The sequence below is a fragment of the Lutra lutra genome, chromosome 1 (genome assembly GCF_902655055.1).
Source record: "Lutra lutra chromosome 1, mLutLut1.2, whole genome shotgun sequence".
NCBI lineage: Eukaryota > Metazoa > Chordata > Mammalia > Carnivora > Mustelidae > Lutra > Lutra lutra.
The window spans coordinates 20,326,126-20,339,845 of NC_062278.1; the positions used below are offsets into that span (position 1 = coordinate 20,326,126).

A 13,720-nucleotide genomic window follows, 5' to 3' on the forward strand; every position below is an offset into this window, starting at 1 on the left:
TTAACATCACCGTAATATACATGCCTATTTTAAGTACAAAATATGTCAATATCCCATGGTAAGATACATGATTGACGTGACCTAACAGTATGCATTAAACTAGACATAGAGGGCTTTTTTGTTATTTTTTTTCCCCAAAAAAGTGCTTTATGGATGACAGGGCTGATTATCACCTTTAAATGACTCCAGTTTCCTTCTGCAATCACCATGGTTAATGAGCAGGAACAAACATGTATTCATCTAAGTAAATATTCCACCAATCACAGATACCGACTGAGAAGGCATAACATCTTGATGTCCTTTGATTTCATATTTCTAGCATTCTTGCTCAGTGCAGTGTGAAATGCATGCAGATACACTAGGGAAGGGGAAAAAGCAATTTGACCAACTAGCAGTTTTCTTCCTTTGAGATAGGTGGCATATGGAAAGTTATGACAAATTGGAGATCTGGAGGCATGAAGAAATATATTAAAAACAGAAAACCTGATTACTTTAACTAATATATCATTTTTTATGTTTTTGTCTTCTGTGCACAGTAATCAGCAATGTTAAAACACACACACACACACACACACACACACACACGCACACACGCACATACTGCAACTACTCTATAAAAGTCCAAAAAGGAAAAAGCAAAAAGCAAGTGCAAGTTTAAATATTAAAGACACTCTGAAACTCCCAAGCTGGTGGTTTTTCTTTTCTTTTCTTTCTTTTTTTCTTCACTAAACTTTTATTTAATGGGCATCAAAATTTTGTGACAATTTTAAAAACTAATATCTTAAAGCTGCCCCCTCACACATAAAATGGTCCACAAGGCATTCTCCTTTCCTTCTGAAGGTTTTATGAGGCATTGTTCTCATTAACCAGTCTTTTACTATTAAATGGCCAATTGATGCAAACAGTCCTGAGACTGTTCTTCCACCACCGATTAAGACTGGGGTGGCACGTAGTGGGGATAATATTCATTAGCTTTCTGAGCTTTCTGGACAGACTTGGCGATGTTGCCAGCTCCAGCTGCCTTCTTGGTCACTGCTTTGATAACACCCACAGCAACTATCTGTCTCATGTCACGAAGAGCAAAACAGCCCAGAGGGGGATAGTTAGAGAAGTTCTCAACACATACAGGCTTGCCAGGAACAATATCAGTGATGGCAGCATCACCAGATTTTAGGAACTTGGGACCATTTTCCATTTTTTTCCTCCCCAAAATGACAATCTATCTATTCCTTAGACTCAGCAAACTTGCAAGCAAGGGAGCTGTTTGACAATCCAGCACAGGTGCATATTCAGCACTGATCTGGCCTGGATGGTACAGGATAATCACCCGATCTGTGAAGCCAACTGCTTCCCTTGGTGGGTCATTTTTGCTGCCACCAGCCACACTGCCACGATGAACATCTTTGACAGATACATTTTTGAAGCCCACATTGTGCCAGGAAGAGCCTCACTCAAAGCTTAATGGCACACTTCAACAGACTTTACTTCAGTTGTAACATTGACTGGAGCAAAGGAGATCACCATGGCAGGTTTAAGAACACCAGTCTCCACTCAGTCCACAGGGAGAGAACCTATACCACCAATTTTGAAGACATCCTGGAGGGGTCCACACAAGGCCTTGTTAGTTAGACAAGTTGGTGGCAGAAATGCAATCCAGAGCTATAAGGAGTGTGATTTCATTGGCATTGCCATCATTACAGATGACTTTCCATTCCTTGAACCAAGATATGTTAGCACTTAGCTCCAGCATGTTGTCACCATTCCAACCAGAAATTGGCATGAATTCTAGCATGTCAGGGCAGTAGCCAACTTTCTTAACATAGGTGCTGAATTCTGTAATTTCCTTGTATCTGTTCTGGCTGTAGGGTGGCTCAGTGGAATTCATTTTATTGACACCAACAATTAGATGTTTTACATCCAGTGTGTAAGCCAGAGGATTTGCTCATGGGTCTGCCCATTCTTGGAGCAGACTTGCTTCAAATTCATCAACACCAGCAGCAACAATCAGGATAGCACAGTCAGCTTAAGATGTGCCTGTAATTATGTTTTTGATAAAGATTCTGTGACCTGGAGTGACAGTGATGGTCCCATAGTACTTGCTGGTCTTGAATTTCCACAGGGAGATATCAATGGTGATACCATGCTCACATTCACTTTTCAGTTTATTCAAGACCCAGGCAAACTTGAAAGAGCTCTTCTCCGCCTCAGCATACTCTCTCAAGTGTTTCAGGAGTTCTTTGGTCAATCTCACCACATTTGTAGACTAGATGGCCAGTAATGGTAGCCTTGCCTGAATCTACATGTCCAATGAGGACAATGTTGATATGAGTCTTATCTTTTCCCATTTTGGTTTAGGTTTAGCAGAGGTTTTCACAACATGTGTTCTGGTGGCAAACCTATGCAAAAAAGCTCTTGTCTCTTATTTGATCAATGAAGAGGAAAGAAAATTGCCCACATTCACTAAAGTTTGCCTTATATTTTATATATTTTATATTGTAAAGTGAAAAGAAAGAATAGAGAACAGTTTTAAATATCCAACTTGTATTCTAACTGTATTTGTCTTAATCATTAAGAAAAGTAGGGGAAAAAGAACACAACAAAGCAGTAATCTACTCTGTTTTTAACACTTCATAGTGCTCCTGGGTAAAACAGTATATAACTGCATAAAAGGTTTGGTAAAATGCTGAATAAATACTAAGAAACTTTGATGACATATCCGTGAGCTACACCCCTCTTCTTCATTTCACTAGAACCCAAATTTTAAAAAGGTGTTCAAACTCTTTACCATAGGACTTAGGCAAGGTCATCTCCTCCTTAACTCCAGTTACCAAACCCTAATGAGTTTAAACCTGTTATCAGGGCTCATTACCCTCTCCAGTGTTGTAGTTAGTCATAGACTTGTATTAACGTGTAGACTTATTTTAACCAATAAGGCCATCAGGGATAGCTGCCTGAAATCTGTATAGAAGTTGTGTTTACTCTCGAGACAGGGAGGGAGGGAAAAGAGAGGGAGGATAGGAAGAGGAGGAGGCCAAGGATGACTGGGAAAATGAGAAGGGGGAGGGGGAGGAGGAGAGGAAGAAAGGAAGGAAGGGACAAAGGAAGGAGGTAACAGAAACTCCCTTATGTCAAGTCTGGTTATGGCCTATGGCTGTTGTAACTTTCTCCTATCCACAAGAAGAGCCCATGATAAAGACAATAGGTTTAGAAAGCAGAACAAAGCTTTGAAAAGAATCTAAGTCCTTAAAGACATCATTGAGTTGCTGAATTTACAAACTAAAGTTTCTTCACTTCTATACTCTGTTATGTGACATGATAACTTGTTTCTACTGACAGTAGGTGAGTAGTCCTCTGTGACTTTCATCCAAAACCAAATTGATGTACAAAGTGTATATCAACTAAATCAATAGATACTAAATGACTATCCTGTAGGCTTTTAGAAGAACTAGAAATTTCTTGTTAATGTTGTTTGTATTTTTTTTTCCTGTAGAATGAACATACCTTTTATTCTATGATTTTAGTGGGCAGGTAGAATGGTATGAAGTAAACTTTATATCACCATTTCTTTAAGATTGAATTAAGAATAGCCTCACAATTTATTAAGTTTCAAAAATACATCATTCCTCTTCCTTGGAGTTTTTCCCTGACTTCTTAGACTCCTTCCCTAACTTCTTAAATCAGCATATCTGGTGGGTGATTACCTAGAATCTGAAAATTTAGTGAATCATTCAACCGGAGCTTAGATGGACTGCTAATGGACATGTGATGTCTTTAGTCCTTTGCGTTTTTACAATAAGGGATGTAATCCCAATTTGTTTACTGTTACTAAAATGACTAATTCACCAAAATTCATAGCCTTCTTGTTTGTTACCTGAGTTGGAATATTTTCCAGTGTTCAGCCCTCTTCAACCCCAGCCTTCTTCAACCCCACAGAATTTGTTTAGCATACTTAAAATCATAAAGATGCTTAACATCAGCAAATGCAATCCCTAAGAATTTATACAACATTACTTTTGATAATTTTGGTCAATTTCAGCATATTCCTAAGCAGAAAATTATTGGGCTTTTATTAACTTTATATTAATAAATAAACCCCATTTAAAAATTTAGAATAGTAAAGAGATTGTTAGGAATCTGTGCAAGTTCTATAATTTGTTCAGTAAGCATAAGTAAATCAAATTTATTCTAATGATGTTAGTTTAGTAAAGGGTTGAATGATCACAATTGGTTCGGCAAGCCTGTTGTCTAAATGACCAGCACAGCAGATGTTCTTCCTTTAGGTGAGCAATATTCATGGGGATGATGACTAGTAGATTCAGCACGAACCAAAGATACACACTGTCTGCTGGGAGTTGTTCCCAGTAACAAAGCTGTAGCATCTGCCTGCTGATTCCAAAAGCAAATGAGTCAGTTATGGAAAGTAGCTCACTGCTTTCAATGTACCTGTGAGTTTATTTGCATTCTGTTGTAATACAACCTGAGAGTGAGTTTGAAAACATACCACTAATAGCATACTGCTATTGGTACTGGTGAACAAGCCATCTTCATTGTTGGGACTCTTACCAAAAGATAATTACCAGAGACACAAGTATCTAGAAACTTAAATTACCAATCACCCTCTCTGGCAAAATATTCTGAATCAATATGACTTATGTGGAGTGAGTCTCTTTGCTTTACCTCGTGATGTTTTTGCTGAACTTGTTCTGGAAAGGAATATGCGAGTAAACCCAGAATGATTGGGAATACAGTACTTCACAAACTTAATGTTAAATATGCATGCATCATAATGTATTTATGTTTAAACTTGTTATGATTCAGATTATATTTACACATTCATAATTTACATTTTTGCTTTTAATATAATATAAAAGCAATATAATATAACTATATATACATAATATAATAAAATAAAATAGAATAGAATATAAACATGAGAGAAGTTATCTGAAGGTTCAATACCATCAGCTTTTTGATTTGAGGAAGGACTTTTTTCCCCTGACAAAAGAGACAAGCTTGTTTTCAGTTGGCATGACTAACGCAGTGGACTTTCTGTGGAAGCACATTTTAATTAATGTGTAATTAAACTTTTTGCATCAGGATTTTTTTTAAAGGTTTTATTTATTTATTTGACAGAGATCACAATAGGCAGAGACGGGGAAGCAGACTCTCTCTCTGCCTGCCTTTCTGCCTACTTGTGATGTCTGTCTGTCAATAAACAATCTTTAAAAAAAATTAAAGAAAAACTAAAAAAAAAAAAAGTGGGTGATGCCTGGGTGACTCCGTCAGTTAACCATCTGCCTTTGTCTCAGGTCATGATCCCGGAGTCCTGGGATCTAGCCCTACATCGGGCTCTCTGCTTAGAGGAAAGCTTGCTTCTTCTCCTGCCTGCTGCTCTGCTTTCTTGTATGCTCACTCTCTCTCCCTCTCTATCAAATAAACAAAATCTTTAAAAATAAAAATAAAATAATAAAATTAAAGAATGGCCATGATAAACACATAGGGATCCTATTCACTGAGGAGGATAATATAATCACCAGAAATTCAAACTAAAATATATCAAAGATCTCAGTTTACCACAAACATTAGTATAACTTGGATTATCAGTTCTTTGTGCTCTTTCCAATTACTCACCCTGCCTCCCCCATCTTCACGTGGCTCCACTAAACCTCTGTCCTTCTATCCAGAGCTTACTAATCCTCCAATGATCAGTGGCTTCACTTACCCATGAATCCTCTCTCACATGTTAGCCAATGCTGATCCATTTGATTTGAATTCTTGTAGTGTATACAGTCAGTTTTCATTCATTTTGAAAGCTACTTATTCTTGCTCTATCATCCCTTCAAAAAATATCAACTAAACATCTGTTATGAGTTAGAGATGATGGATATAAACATATAAAGAGAGGTTTTTAACAGTATGTGGTGTCTAATTTGTTCATTTTTTATAACTAATATTTTATAGAATGCTAGCCATCAATTAGAAGTCAACATCCATTTCTAATGGTACTGATAGTTATTGTTCCTATTCTATGCCTAATACTACCTTAAGAATGTTATGTATGTTTTATTTTTCTACGTGGACTACATTCAAAAGGGTGTAATCATTAGACAACTTTTTAAAGAAAATTTTTCTCACTATCCTGTACACTGAATCTGAAGATTCATTGTTTCTACCAAGCCATTAGATGAATAATTAAGCTGGACTAATAATATTCTCAATCACTGCTCAAAAATAAACATTCCTCTAGGGATTTTAAGCCCAAGCTGTCCATTTTTATAGTTTCATTGAAAAATCCAGTGTAAAAAAAAATACTCATTTCAATGTAAAATAAAAATAGTTTTCTTTTCTCATTTAGAACTTCTTTCCTCCTCCAACTAGCTATTGCTTCAAGCTTAGGGATGAGGACTGACAGAGTGGTTGTAACCAGTTTGTGATTTCTGTCTTACCTTTATTTCCTCTCTCCCCACCACTTCTGAGCTACTCTACCCTTCCAAGATTTGAGCCAAGAAAACAGTCATTACTGGAAACGAGGTGTTTTGTTGTTGTTGTTTGTTTTGTTTTGTTTGTTTTGGAGAGGTTGTTTGCTTGTTCTTTGTTTGTATTCTTGGGATTGGGTATCAGGGTATAGTAAGCAGTTAGAGCTGAATCTTTTTTCTGTGGGAAATTTCAAGGTGTTTTTTTTTGTTTGTTTGTTTTATTTTTTGTTTTTGTTTTTGTTTTTTCCTTCCTCTGCTCAGAACCTCTTATTGACATTACCTTGAGTCTTGATTCTGTGTGGCTATTGCTCACAATTATCTCCCAATCAAATGTGTGGCTCTTGCCTCACCCACACTGACTCTTTCTGCACAGCACATTAACCGCATCCCCAAAAAATACTTCCCCCCATTTCAGTCTCTTGATTCTCATATAATTTTAATGTGAATGATGGGGTAGGTAAGATTCCCTAATTAGTTTTAAACATCCCCCAACAATCCAACATCAGTCCATTCATTAAATCAGATATTTATTGAGTTCCCATGTACTGTTCTGAGCAGTGGAAAATCATTTGTAAATAGGCAGACATCAATCAGTTCTCATAGAGCTCAAATTTTATTGGGAGATGGGGCGCCTGGGTGGCTCAGTGGGTTAAGCTGCTGCCTTCGGCTCAGGTCATTATCTCAGGATCCTGGGATCGAGTCCCGAATCGGGCTCTCTGCTCGGCAGGGAGCCTGCTTCCCTCCCTCTCTCTGCCTGCCTCTCCGTCTACTTGTGATCTTTCTCTGTCAAATAAATAAATAAAATCTTTAAAAAAATTTTATTGGGAGAGGCAAACAATAAATATGACTTTTTAAGAAGAACAATACTTACTATATATGATCATTAAATTCTAGGTTTTAACCGGCTAGGTTGCTCAGTTGTTTGGTCAAATATTAGCTTTGGTTTTGCTGGGAAGTGTTTTGTGGCTGTGACTAACATCCACAATCAGTTGACTTGAAGGACATTACATAGGGCTTTGTCAATCAGTTGATTGCCTAGAGATGGAGATAGAGAAACGCTGCCTGAATTTCCAGATTTATGACTTGCCCTTTACTCTTTAGACTCAAGATTGCAACATCAACTCCTGTCTGAGTTTTCAGCCCATCAGCCTCCTCTGTTGATTTCAGACTTACTATCCCTCACAGTCATGTGAGGCAATTTCTTAAAATAAATCTTATAATATGTATTTAGAAGATATATAGAAATATATATATATATATATATATATATATATATATATATATATATATATCCTATTGATTCTCTTCATGTGGAGTGCCCTAACAAATGTACTATGTTAATAGTGTGCTAAGTGCTTAGTAGAAAAATAAAAACTGAAGGGAATATGAAATTTAAATGTATGTGTGTAAAAGTATATGGATAAATTTTAGGTATGGGCATCTAGAGAAGGCCTCATTGGGAAGAAGAGTTGAGATAAAGAAAGTTGAGTTGAGATAAAGAAAGAGAGCCAGTCTTGGGACTACATGGGAGAGGGGGAAGCATTTCAGATTATGAAGGGCATTTGCAAAAGGCCCAGAGCTAAGTCCATATCTAGTTTGTTCAAGGAACAATGGAGAAGCTTGTCAGTGAATGGAGTGAAAGTGATAGATGGTTTTGAGCAAAGAAGTGGTCTGACTTTGATTGCTATTTTGAGTGTAGACAGAGAAGGGCAATGGAAGGCAAAGGAGGGAGTAGAGAGACCGGATAGAAGGCTGTTGCATTAATCTAGATGAGAAGTGCTAGTGATGGTGGACCAGGATGGTGTCTTATTTTTTTAAAATAGTTTTTTTTTTTTTTAAGATTTTATTTATTTATTTGACAGAGAGTTCACAAGTAGATGGAGAGGCAGGCAGAGAGAGAGAGAGAGAGAGGGAAGCAGGCTCCCTGCTGAGCAGAGAGCCCAATGCGGGACTCGATCCCAGGACCCTGAGATCATGACCTGAGCCGAAGGCAGCGGCTTAACCCACTGAGCCACCCAGGCGCCCAGGATGGTGTCTTATGAAGTGGAAAGAAGTGATCACATTCTGGAAATATACTAAAAGTAGAATAAACATAATAGACTTCGACAAGATGTGGGTTATAACAGAAATAGAGCAATCAGCATCTTTTTGAAAATGAGCAACTGGAAAAAGAGTTGTCGTTAGTTGAAATGAAAGAGATCCAGAAGGGGATGGAGGGTTAAGGAGATAATGGCTGTACTAAAGAGCTTAGTCCTGTGTATGCATGAGCTATCCAAGTCTGGAGAGCAGCAACAGATGATCTAATAACAAAGTTTTGGTCCTGGCCTCTGTGTTCCATCAAGATAGTAATAGCAAATGTTCTAACATCTGGTTATAAGGATATTCATTGGTTTGACTCTTACGAAAAATCATGAGGCCAATAATATTTTCCCAAATTCACATATTAGGAAATGGAGACTATAACATTTTATGTTTATTTAATATTTTGCTCAAATAACATACTAAATCACTGATTAACAAACTCTCAGTATGCATCGATTACATACATAGTTTAGACCATGGTGTTAATTAGGCAAGACATCCCATTTAGAAAGTTCTGGATATTGAGTGAAATTTACCCTCTAGTTTCTCTCTGTTCTCAGGTACAGGTTCTCTGTTCTCAGGTATTTTTTTTTTTTTATCTCAACTGGAGATCTGTCTTTAATTTTAGAAGGTTTCAATGTTCATATACACCAAATACTGAAGTAGATGTTTCTCTGAATTCTAGCCACAGATATATCATTTTTTATCTCAACTAGATGTTCTGATTATTTATGCACTGTCCTGGACAAATATCTGGGAGAAGCATCTCTGTGTTTCCACTTCTTCCAGTGTTTCATGTCCTGTCTTAGCTTTTGCTATGCCAACAAGTTGCCAGAATCTGAGAAAATGACATTAAATACGAATTACTTGCACAAGTCATATAGGGTCTGTGAGTGAGTTGAATTAGCTGGATTATATCTGGCTGGACTGAGCTAAATGAAGCTCTCCTTGTATCCTGGGATCAAAAGTCACTAGTAAGTAAGGGGAATATCAATATAGCTGAGACCCCCAGCAAGATTGGGAGCAACATCAGGAATACCCAATGCATGTAGGCTAGAAACTGAAGCCAAATTCAATTTAATCTCAAATGCTAGGGTGATCTGAGTTCATATAAAAACACTTACCATTTTTATTCAGGGTTGTACTGGTGGGTCCTAGCCAGTGCAATAAAGCATTAAAAGGAAATAAAATACGTAAAGATTAGGAAAAAAGGGAAAAAAAAAACGATTTTTATATACATAAAATTTTAACACAGAAATTTCTAAGACATCTTCAATCTACCTACAAGTAAAAGATACTTTTTGTTAAAATATAAGAACACTTTATCATATATTTTTCTCATGTATTTTTTAAAATGTGGCCAAACTTAAAAAAAGTAAGTTGATTATGATGATGCATTATTTTATTCAATAATTTATCTCCATAATTAGTGAAATCATTTGGCAAATAACAAAAGAAGTGGAACATAAAAGGACATGAAAATCATAAAACACATGAAATTACAAAATTATGAAATAATTTAAGACATATTAAATCAGTTAAAGGTAGCTAATTAAGAACTATGTTAAATTCTATTCACAGATGGAAAATATCCATATTTCAGATATTGATATGTCACTGACAATATCAGTATGACTACAAAAGTAAGTTAATGAGAAATTTATTCTGTTATTAAATAGAAATATTGTTAGTTAAAAATATTGTGGCATGACAAAGTGTTACTAAAATTCACCATTGCATTTCTTTTTTAAATAGAATTTATTATAGGCATAATATATTTTAAACCAAATTTTTATTAAAATATAATTGGCACTTAACATTATATTACCTTCAGGCATTTTATATATATATATATATATATACATATATACACATATGTGTATATATGTATATATATATAAAACACAAAATGATTGTCATAATTAGCTTAGTTAGCATCCATCACCACAAATAGCTACAATATTTTTTTCTTGTGATGAGAACTTTTAAGATCTATTCTTTTAGCAACTTTCAAATATAAAATACAGTATTGTTAACTATAGGTACCATGCTGTACATTATATCACCAAGACTTATTTAACTGGAAGTTTATATTTCCCCCACCTCCCTCTCCCCAACTCTGGTGAACATGGTTCTTTGTATCTACAAGTTAGGTTTTGGTTTTGTTTTGTTTTCTTTTCTTTTAGATTCCACATATAAGTAAGGTCATGCACTGTATCTTTTTCTGTCTGACTTTAATTTCACTTAGCTTAATGTCCTCAAGAGCCATCTATATTGAAGATAGTAAGGTTTCTTTTATTTTTTCCCCTTCTTTTTTTCCTCCCTTCCTTTTATCCTTTTTTGCTGAATAATATCCTATCATATGTATACATCGTATGTTCTTTATCAATTAATCTGTCAATGGACACTCAGGTTTGTTTCCATGTCTTGGTTATTGTAAGTAGTGCTACATTGAGCATAGTGCTGCAGATGTATTTTCCCTATTTCCTTTGGATTAATACCTAGAAGTGAAATTGCTGGATCATATGGTAGTTCTATTTATTTATTTATTTTTGTGAGAAACATCCATACTGTTTTTCACAGCAGCTGTTATCAATTTACATTCCCACCAACAGTGCACAAGGGTTCCCTTTTCTCTATATCTTTAGCAATACTTGTTATGTTTTGTATTTTTGGTAATAGCCATCATAACAGGTGTGAGCTAGTGTCGCATTCTGTTTTAGAGATTTTTGACATTTTTCTGATGATTAGTACCTTTGAATGTACCTGTGGGCTATCTGGAAGTCATCTTTGGAAAAACGACTATTCAGATCCTCTTCCCATTTTTTAATCAGATCTTTAAATCAGATTAATATTTAATCAAATTGTTTATTAAAGTTGTGTTAGATATATGGTTTGCAAATACCTTCTTCCAAACTGTAGTCTGCTTCTTCATTTTATTAATGGTTTCTTCACTGAAAAAGCACTTTAGGTTGATGTAGTTACAGTGTATTTAAAAAAAAAATAAAGATGGGTGGACTTAAAGGATATTATGCTATGTGAAATAAGTAAGATAGAGAAAGACAAATACCTTATGATTTCACTTATATGTGGAATCTAAAAAATAAAACAAATGAGCTAACAAATAATAACAACAAACCATAAAGACCAGACTAGTGGTTGCCTGGGAGACAGGGGTAGGATAGGTAAAATAGGATTAAGAGATACAAACTTCCAGTTATAAAATAAATAAGTCATGGGGATGTAATATAAAGCATAAGGAATATATACTGTAATAACTTTGTATAGTGACAAAAGGTAACTACACTTATGGTGAGCATTCCATAATGTATATAATTATGGAAACAGTGTGTTGTAAACCTTAAACTATTATTATATGTCAATTTCAATGAAAAAGAATTTAAATGTTTCTGGTATTAAACATTAAGTTGACATTAAATACATTTCAATTATGTTATGGGTTTAAAAGGAATTCTATTGCTGTGAGAACACTTAAGACAGATCTATTCTCTTAAATTTTTAATTGTATGATACCTTATTATTGAAATTGGTATTTTTAAACAATTAATCATTTTCTTTAATCATTTATAATAGATGCATTAACAATGTACAGAATTAAATTTCCAGTTGTTATTCATTAACTTACAGTCAACACTAAAGTGTTCCTGAACCTTGTAGACATCTTTTTTAGCACATCCCTTCATGTTGGTTTGTAAAATTATATGTTTCTCTATATTTTGTTATACTATATCAAGCACTGTAGTTTTCTTTCTATTATATATTATTCTACCATTTGGGATTTTTAAAATCTCAATGTGAAACTATCCTCTGAGTGACTGATCTTTGCACTACGGGTCAAAGCAAATATACTTGATGAAATAACTAGCTTCTTCAGAAGTTTTTAATGAGGAAATGTGTTGATTGAATTGCAAACTACAATTCTCAGAATTAGCAATAAGGTTTATTTCTTTGCCCTGAAAGCATGGGAGTCACTGTGATTCCCTACATGTTATATATTGAGGGCAATAGTTCAATTTTACTTGGAAGGATAGAAAAATCAAAGATTGTCATATTTCTCTGATTCCTTACCTGCCTTAAGCTAGATGGAGTATTAGTTATACATATGTTTGATATCCCAGAGGCCAAACAACCTTCTAAATATTAGTTTGGAAAACAAACAAATAACAACAATAAAAAGAAAGTGCTAACCAATTTCTTGGCAAGTTTCAAGTGCATGTACTAAATTCTGCAAATCATATAAACCATAAAGACTATCCTACTAGAATAGTAGCAAAATCATTGCTATGGTTTGTAGTAAGTTCAGCTGGTGATTGAATGATTCAATTTTATCAAAAACAATAACTGGTGGTCAATACTGCTCTTCCTCTGTACAATTGATCATGTCGCTGAGTGATACAGTTATGTCTATGAAGAATTAGGTATTATCTTCCCTTCCTTATTTGTAAATAGTAAAATTTATAACCTATATAATTAGAAATTATACCTAGGAGATTCTGAACACCTCTAGGAAAATGTGAAATATAATAAATAAGTCTAGCTTTAATTTAGTAATGCCTAAACTATCTGGCATAATTAAATATTTTATTTACCTTTAACTTACAAAGGTAAGAGCAAATCCAGGGAGAAAAAAGGAGATCTCCCAATTACTCCAATTATTTAGTATTATCTCAATCTTAAATGATTAACTTGGTATATTCAGCAACTTAGGATGATATTTAATCAATGTCAAAATCAAGTTATATAAATACTTCTATTTAGAAAAATAATGTCATACCAGGAAAATTAGAATTGTCATTTCCCTAAATATTTAAAATATATCTGAATTATGACAGAATGCATTCAGTTCTTTGTTTCCTTGTTTTATTTAAACTCAAGTTAGTTAACATATAGTGTATTATTAATTTTAGGGGAGAATCTAGTGATTCATCAGTTGCCTATAACACCCAGTGCTCATTACATCATGTGCCCTGCTTAATCTCCATTCCCAGTTACCCCATTCCCCCACCCATCTCCCCTCCAGCCACCCTGTTTTCTATAGTTAAGAGTCTCTTACGGTTTATCCCAGAATGCACTCAATTCTGACATTTAAAGCTGAATTCAGGCATCTTACACTGGCATGTTTAGGTATATTTTATACAACC

At 34.9% G+C, this 13,720-nt stretch overlaps 1 pseudogene; it reads right to left on the reverse strand.

Moving 5' to 3' along the window:
* Positions 1-931: 931 nt before the first annotated feature.
* On the reverse strand, positions 932-2,345 carry LOC125092892 (elongation factor 1-alpha 1-like; annotated as a pseudogene).
* Positions 2,346-13,720: the final 11,375 nt, after the last annotated feature.